Genomic DNA, 7,576 nt, shown 5'->3' with positions numbered 1-7,576 from the left:
CCTGACCCATCTTCTACTTCCGGACAGACCTCCCGGTGGGATGAAGGTGGCTCACACAGCTTCAGGCCTCTGAACTTCAGAAGGTGCTTCCCCAGAGTTAGTCCAGGAGTGGAATGCTGGAATCCCACTTCAAGAGGGGACACCCAGAATTTTCCTGCCCGTCGTCCATCTCTGAGCACAACTGTGCCTGAGCCATCTCAGACGCAGGGTGGGACTGGGGTCTCTTCCTTCAGCAAGTAGTTATCCCAGGCACTGGCAGTACAGGCAACAGTGAGCAACCAGGGATCTCTGCCCTTGAGGAGCTTATACTTTATGGTCTGGGGAATATGGTAAAAAGAATTGTATGTTTGAGAGTGGCAAGTGCTGAAAAAAGGAAGGAAGGAAGGAAGGAAGGGAGGGAGGAAGGAAAGAAGGAAGGAGGCGGGGTAGGAGAGTCTGTGTTAGGAAGAGGAGAGTTCGTAATTTTGTACAGCGCGGGCCCGAGGTGACCTTGCTGAGAATGTGAGTAAAGAGGAAGTGGAAGCAAGATGGGAAGGTCACGCCAGGCAGAGGGAACAGCAGGTGCGGGGCTCAGAGGCAGGGCCGTGTCTGGTGGGTTTGGGCGACATTAGGAGGCCAGACCTCGGAGAGCCCTGGGGGTGGAACGAACAGTTTCTTCTTTCCTCAGACCAAGATGGGGAGGCTTTGCAGGGTTTAGGGCAGGGGTGACATGACCCGGTCTTTTAAAACCTGAGGTTTCAGCCATCCGTTTCAGCATTTCACTGGGTGGCTAGTCAGGAAGTTGTCCAGCCATCGAAGCCAAGCTAGTCAGTCCATCAGAACTTACCCGCTAAGTCCCTTTTTCGTGGGTACTGTCTCCCGAGCAGTGTGGGCTGTGGTGTGGGCCAGGGCGGGGAGGCGGGGGGGGGGGGGGTGTAGAATGTAAAGAAACAAAAGACGCAGTCTTTACTGTTAAAGAAACCTACCAGTCAGCTGGGGAGGCACAACTTACACTCACAAGAAATAACGAGGGAATAATACCAGACAGTTATTTAAAACCAAGTGCTAAACTGTGTGATTTCGACTATAAATGTTATCAGAAGTGTGAGCTGTGTGTGGGAGGGTATAGGGGACGCTTCCTCCAGGAGGTGCGGCTGACTTGGGCCTGAAAAAGGGGGTAGGCTGTGGCTCTGCAGAGGGGGGGGCCCTCCTGGGGGGAACTTACAGCTGGAGAGGGGGAGAAGGGGGGGCCAAGCAGGGTGGGGCGGCCTTTCCCCACCATCCCGGGACAGGAGAGCAGCCCTCCGGAGAATGAACACCGGGCCGCACGGCTCTTGCCCTCTCCTATGGAGGGCCAGCATCTCGGTCCCGTGAAGCCCTCTTGCTTTGAGAAGGTCCCGTTTCCAGCTCTCCAGCGGTTCGCATACATCTGCGCTCTCCTGGTCTGCCACCATCCGCCAGCCTCCTCCCAACACCCCCCCCCCCCAACCGCCCCCAATCTCTCCACCCCTGCCCCATTGAACTCCATTTTTTCACCCAGCCTGCAGCTGGCTTCTTTTCTTCTTTCCTCTCACCGCCTGGGCTCCTGTTTGATGGGTTACTCCTAGAACATTCCAGTTAGTTTCAGTTAGGATGAACTGGAAGTCAAGTTGAGCCAATAGGAGCAAACGTTCGCCCATGAGGGGCGTCTGCCCTCGCCCTGGAGAGAGGCTGCCTGGGTCTCGGCAGTTTGGGCTCACTCCCGATGTGTGCAGAGCTTGCCCTGGAGTGGAGTGGGATCCGTTGGTAGTGCCCTTGCGTACTGGAGACACAGGCGGACCCTCTGCCCCACTCCCCCCGCCCCCCATTCCCCGGGGTGGCAGGGCAAAGAGCAGGAGCCAAGGGTTCCATGGGCAAAGCGGTCTGCTCAGCAGCCTTCTCCCCCTCCTCTGGGCCGTGGGCAGCCCGGGGAAGGGGGAGAGCCCACCAGCGCTGCCCCAGAGGCTCCTGGCACAACGACCTGGAAGATGCAGGCCTGAACCCAAGGCTCCTCGTGCCTCACCGTCCAGAGGAGCCGGGATCAGCCAGAGCTGGGTTAGAGTCCCTCCCTAACCGCAGGCCCTTGGACATTTGACTTAACCTCTCTGAGCCTCCATACATCTGGGTCAATAACACCCACTTCATAGGGTCATTAATACCAAGATCTAACCTCGTCGGGTGCTTGGGGAGAGCCGAAAACTCTACTGCCTTCAGCTCATTTCATCCACAGAGCGCCGTGGGTTACGTATTATTTCCCCCCATTTTGCAGTTGAGGAGACCGAGCTGGGAAACGTTAAAGTAACACAGCCAGGAGATGTCAGAGCCAGAATTCAGCCCCAAACCTTTCTGACTCCAGAGCCCTGGTTCTCAACCGCCGTGTTAAACGAACTAATCTATGTAAAGTGCCCGCCACAAAGCAGAAGCTGGATAAATGTGAGTTCCTCTTCTCCTCAATTTCCCCAGCGCCACTCCTCCAAAGAATAGCTCTCCCTACCACATCACATTTCTTTTCCAGCACCCCCTGGGACATATGACAGAGGGAACAACGAGAATGAGCTGTCGGCTTGTACCAAGGGAAAAAATAAGGCTGAGAGAGGGTGAGGAATTTGCATAAAATCTTAAAACACCAGGGCTGTGATTAATACCCAGGGCACCTTTCTCATAAGAGTTTTGTTGTTTAGCCCCACTGGGTCCCAGGCGGTCAGCAGAGGGTGCCTTGCAGACATAAGAACAGAGGCCGTGCTGCAAGGGAGGAGAATGAGAGGCCACCGTGTCCCCCAGGGGCCGTCAAAGCCTGTCCCACCTCCAAATGCTGGAGTATTTCATTCTGGGCCCGGAAGGCCCAGATCTTCTAGTAGGAAGATTGTAAGACGTATGCTTTCTGAACTCGGGTACCGTTTCCAGAGTTTGTTATGAAAAATCTGGGGACTTCTCTGGATAAATCTAGGAAGAAGACAGACAGTATTGAAGGTCAAGGTGTGGGAAGCAAGGATGCTATCTCAACTTTATGACTATTAAACCGGTATACCTTCTGCACCAGGTGTAGCGCCAAGAGAGGGAGGTGGGTAATGGGGAGCAAAGAAGAACAAGGTCACGGCCTCAGGGAACTTTTCAGTCTGATGGGAGAGACTATCCGCGTGCATGTGCGGACACGCATGCACGCACGGTTCTATCTGACCTTACCCGGACATAAAAATAGGAACAGAGGACTGGAGACTAGTCTGAATATATGGGCGCCTATGGAATGGCGAGGAGAGAATTGAGGCCAGGTGGGTTCCCCGAAACGTCCCTCCTTTTTTCCTTCCCGGATACTCCTTTTCCGGTGGACACGGAGACCCAGGTCTCTGCACACCCCAGCAGGACAGCCCAAGTCTGCCAACGTTCACCCTCAGGGCAGTCGATAGACCTCCTCTGAACTTGCTTGCGGGGATCCCCCAGGGAGAAAAAAGCATCCAAGTCCTAACACTTTAAAACTGCTGGCAACTGAGAGAGTCTTCTGGCCATGTGGCTTGCACACATTTATAGAAATTGGTACATTTTTCTTCAGAACGATTGTACAGCTGACCCCTTGAACAGTACAGGTTTGCACTACGCAGGTCGACTTGTACATGGATTCTTTTCCCCCATAAATATATCAGAAAAAATATATGCATTGGAAAAACTTTATTTTGTAAGTAAATATGAATTTCTCTTTCACATTGTTTTCATTTTTGACATGTGGCATTAGTAATACGCATAACATCTGCACATCTATAGTGTTTTGTATCATGTATTATGTATTGATATAGGTCCTGACCGATGATTCATCTTACAAACAGACGACAGAAAATTGCAGTGTCAATAAACACAGCACAACGCTGTAAGTGTATTCTCTCTTCCTCTTTATTTTCTTTAAATTTTTTTTGATATTCATTTATTTTTGAGAGAGAGAGAGACAGAGTGCGAGAGGGAGAGGGGGAGAGAGAGAGGGAGACACAGAATCTGAAGCAGGCTGCAGGCTCTGAGCTGTCAGCACGGAGCCCGACGCGGGGCTCGAACTCACGGACTGTGACATCATGACCTGAGCCGAAGTCGGACGCTTAACCTACTGAGCCGCCCGGGTGCCCCCCCTTTTGATTTTCTTAACATTTTCTTTCCTCTAGCTTTATTGTAAGAATGCAGTATGTAATCATAGAGCATGTGAAATATGTGTTAATCAACAGTTTTACGTTAGCAGAAAGGCTTCTGGAAGGTCAACACGAGGCTAACAGTTAAGTGTTCGAGTTTGGGGGGAGTCAAAGGTTATACGTGGATTTTTAACTGTGCGTGGTGGGGGAGGGGGCGTCGATGCGTTGAATTCTGTGTTGTCCAAGGGTCAATGATATATGTGGGGTTGGCAGGATTAATGGTCTCCCAAAGGTGTTCACCTACAACTCCCCAGAACCTATGAATTTGCCATGTTATGTGGCACAGGGTCTTAAGGTTGCCATCAGCTGACCTTCAGATAAAGAGGTTATCCTGAATTACTCAGGGAGGTCCCGTGTAGTCAATCACAACCGTCCTTTAAATGTGGGAGAGGGAGGCAGAAGTCATTGTTAGAACAATGAGATGGGGCGAAGACTTGACAAGACCTTCATCCTGAGAATATGGAAGGGGCCATGAGCCAAGAAATGTAGGCAGCTCCAGAAGCTGGAAAAGGCAAGGAAGCCAATTCTCCCGAGAGCCTCCAGAAGGGGCACAGACCCGCTGACACTCTGATTTTAGCCCGGTGAGACCCAATTTGAACTTCTGACCGTCTGAACCGTAAGATAATAAATGTGTTGTTTTAAGCCACTAAATTTGTGGTAATATGTTACAGCAGCCACAGGAAATTAATATGAGGCGGCTGTAGGTGGAGCAAAGCCAGTGGACCAGAGCCCCACGGGCTCAGCCTCCTCCTGACCCATAACCCCAGAGGAATCGCTTCACAACTCACACGCTCTGGACAGCTCGGTGGGAAACACACTGGGTGTGAAACGCAATCCGGTTATTTTCCGGACGATGAAACTGAGGCCCAGGAGAAGGGCCTCTGTCAGAGGTCACACCGAGTTAGCGGAACCGCACAAACTGCGATCCAGGGCCTGCGCCCGTCTTGTCAGAAATCTCGGGCGCTTACACACATTCCCTTGTCCACTCATCCATTTTCAACAAACGTATGTGTGCGTGTTCACCTGCAAAGACGCGGTGCTGTGCTAAGCACTGGGCAGAAGCAAAAGCAAGTTCCAAGCTCCGGAAGGTGGGAGAGCGTTGCCCGAGTGCTGATCCTGCCCTCGGCTCCTCCCTGAACTCAGTTTCTTCCAAACCCAGGCCTTCCGCACAGGGTGCTTAGGGCCCTAGGGCCGGTCCCCAACTGGCCCGATCACAGGCACCTCCTCAGGTAGAGGTGCAGCTCTGTGAAGGGAGGGGCCCGGCCCCCCAGGCCCAGGCTCACCTGCCCCCCTGCAGCCCTGCAGCATCTGTCGACCTGACGCTCTTCGGGGGTGCAGGGCTGGGCCCTGAGGAGGGGACCAACGCCCGGAATCAGCACCCCGATAGCATAACGTTATCTCCTCCCTGCCAGGCCCTCCCAGCTCTCCCCACAGCACACCTGAGCCACAGGCCGGCCCCCAGGGCTGCCAGGCTCCTGGTATCGGTCTCCATGGCAACCCCGCATTTGCCGTTCTGGTTTCTAATGACTTATTGGCAAGTGTGGTAATTTGCAGAGCTTGGCAGGCAGAGCTGGGGGGGGGGCTGGTGAGGAGGTGGGGGGCAGCAAGAGGGACGCAGCGGTGGGGCGGGGGTTGGGGATTGGGATGGAGACAGAGGCACACTTTCCTCCCCGCCCCACCCTTCCTATTCCCTGCTGACTAATATCTGGAGTAAGGGAGCTGCTTCTGGTCCAGGGCCTCCCCCCCAACCCCCAGGAGCATCCGTTCTCTCCAGGCCCCTGAGAAGGAGACAGATGGACAGACAGATGTGGAGCACAGCTGCTCACCTGTCAGGCAGAGGCAGGCAGGCAGGGGGTGGGGGACAACAGCCGTGTTCATCCCCAGCAGGTCAGACGGCTTGTGTTTCCTGACGCTCTCCTGCCTGCCCCCCAGGCCCCATAGCCTCTCTGCCTCACGGGAAGGGAAGCAGGGAAGGTCTGTCCTCAGGACGAGTCCTGGCAGCTCCCCGGCCCTTCATACGCTCAGAGGACCAAGCTGGGCAGCGCTGGATGAAATGCCAGCTTGCATAGGTAGTGGGCGAACCGGCCAAACAATCAAAGGGGGAGAGATGGGGTGGGGGTTGGGGGGTGACTGGCTTCACTTTTCTTCAGCAGAACTTACCCAGCCTCAAAACTACTTCCCCAGGGGAAGGCAGTAGGGAGCCTCCGACCACGCTGCTGCAACAACCTTCCTGCACACTTCTCTGCCTCCCTCCTCCCTTCCGTCTCTGTCCATTCTGTTCTGTTTGTATACCGTTAGAGGCAGCCTGGTGGGCCGCAAAGAGCACCGTCTTTATTTATTTATTTTTTTTTAAATTTTTTTTTTCAACGTTTATTTATTTTTGGGACAGAGAGAGACAGAGCATGAACGGGGGAGGGGCAGAGAGAGAGGAAGACACAGAATCGGAAACAGGCTCCAGGCTCTGAGCCATCAGCCCAGAGCCTGACGCGGGGCTCGAACTCCCGGACCGCGAGATCGTGGCCTGGCTGAAGTCGGACGCTTAACCGACTGCGCCACCCAGGCGCCCCAAGAGCACCGTCTTTAAAGTTGGCTGGCCCTGGGTTAGGATCCTGTGGCCCCTGCTTCCCAGCTCTATGACCTTGGACATGTTTCTTAACCTCTCTTTGAGCCTGGGTTTGCTTCTCTGTAAAATGGGGTTAAAATACCCATCGCGCAGGTTGTGAAAAGGAAACCCACTCATACCTGTAAAATGCTCGGCACATAGTTAGCCCCAATAAATACGAAAGAATTTTAAAAGTGATCTTTTATCCACCCAAATAAATAGGAGCGATGTGATCAATAATTTAAAAAATTCCAGTGGGCTCAGTAGGGTTTTCTTTTTTAAATATTTGAGAATAGTCTTCATTTATTCAGTAAATATTTATAGAGTATCTACTGTGTGCAAAGTACTGGGTCAAGTGCTGGGTCTTCCCTGATAATTTACGATGAGGGTGGAATTAGGCTGCGTGTATACTCTCTACGCATATAGCCTCTGACAGGAGATGGAAGGAGAGGGAGGCCAGGGAGAGCGGGCCAAGATCAGCCACATAAGTGGACCTTCCGTGGATCTCTGAGACGTGGCGGCCCCAAGGGAAACGTGTGCCTTCTAAAGGCTCCGTCTGAGTCCTGTGCAGCGAGACCTGCTGCCTGACTCCCCAGAAACACTGAGTCTCTTCTGGGAACTGGAAAGTGGGTGAAGGAGCCAGTGGGTGGCTGCTCCCCTACTTTCATAAGCCCCTGCCGAGGCTTGAGGGGGCCGCCAGGGACCACTCAGCCACCGGAGACGAGTGGCTTGCCCTCACCGGGGCACCTGAGCGGATCACGGATCCCTCAGCTTGGGCTGGGAGGGAGGCGAGGGGAGCAGCGGGGGAGCC

At 53.6% G+C, this 7,576-nt stretch overlaps 1 protein-coding gene across 2 annotated transcripts in view; it reads left to right on the top strand.

Annotated features, from left to right (window-relative positions):
- Positions 1–1,253: 1,253 nt before the first annotated feature.
- Positions 1,254–7,576, top strand: part of LRRN2 (leucine rich repeat neuronal 2) — a 54,043-nt gene continuing 47,720 nt past the window's right edge. Inside the window, exons 1-2 of one of the 2 annotated variants that reach the window (XR_005786656.1) lie at positions 1,254–2,430; positions 3,786–3,954. The gene's annotated coding sequence lies outside the window, so the exon portion shown is untranslated. Of the gene's footprint in view, positions 2,431–3,785; positions 3,955–7,576 lie in introns of those variants that run through there. The other variant, XM_040462309.1, reaches the window with a different exon arrangement.

Source organism: Herpailurus yagouaroundi, unplaced genomic scaffold (assembly GCF_014898765.1).
Source record: "Herpailurus yagouaroundi ecotype Mexico unplaced genomic scaffold, PumYag 308, whole genome shotgun sequence".
Taxonomy (NCBI): Eukaryota; Metazoa; Chordata; class Mammalia; order Carnivora; family Felidae; genus Herpailurus; species Herpailurus yagouaroundi.
The sequence above is the reverse complement of the archived record's forward strand: the minus strand, read 5'-3'. Positions and strand labels throughout refer to the sequence as shown.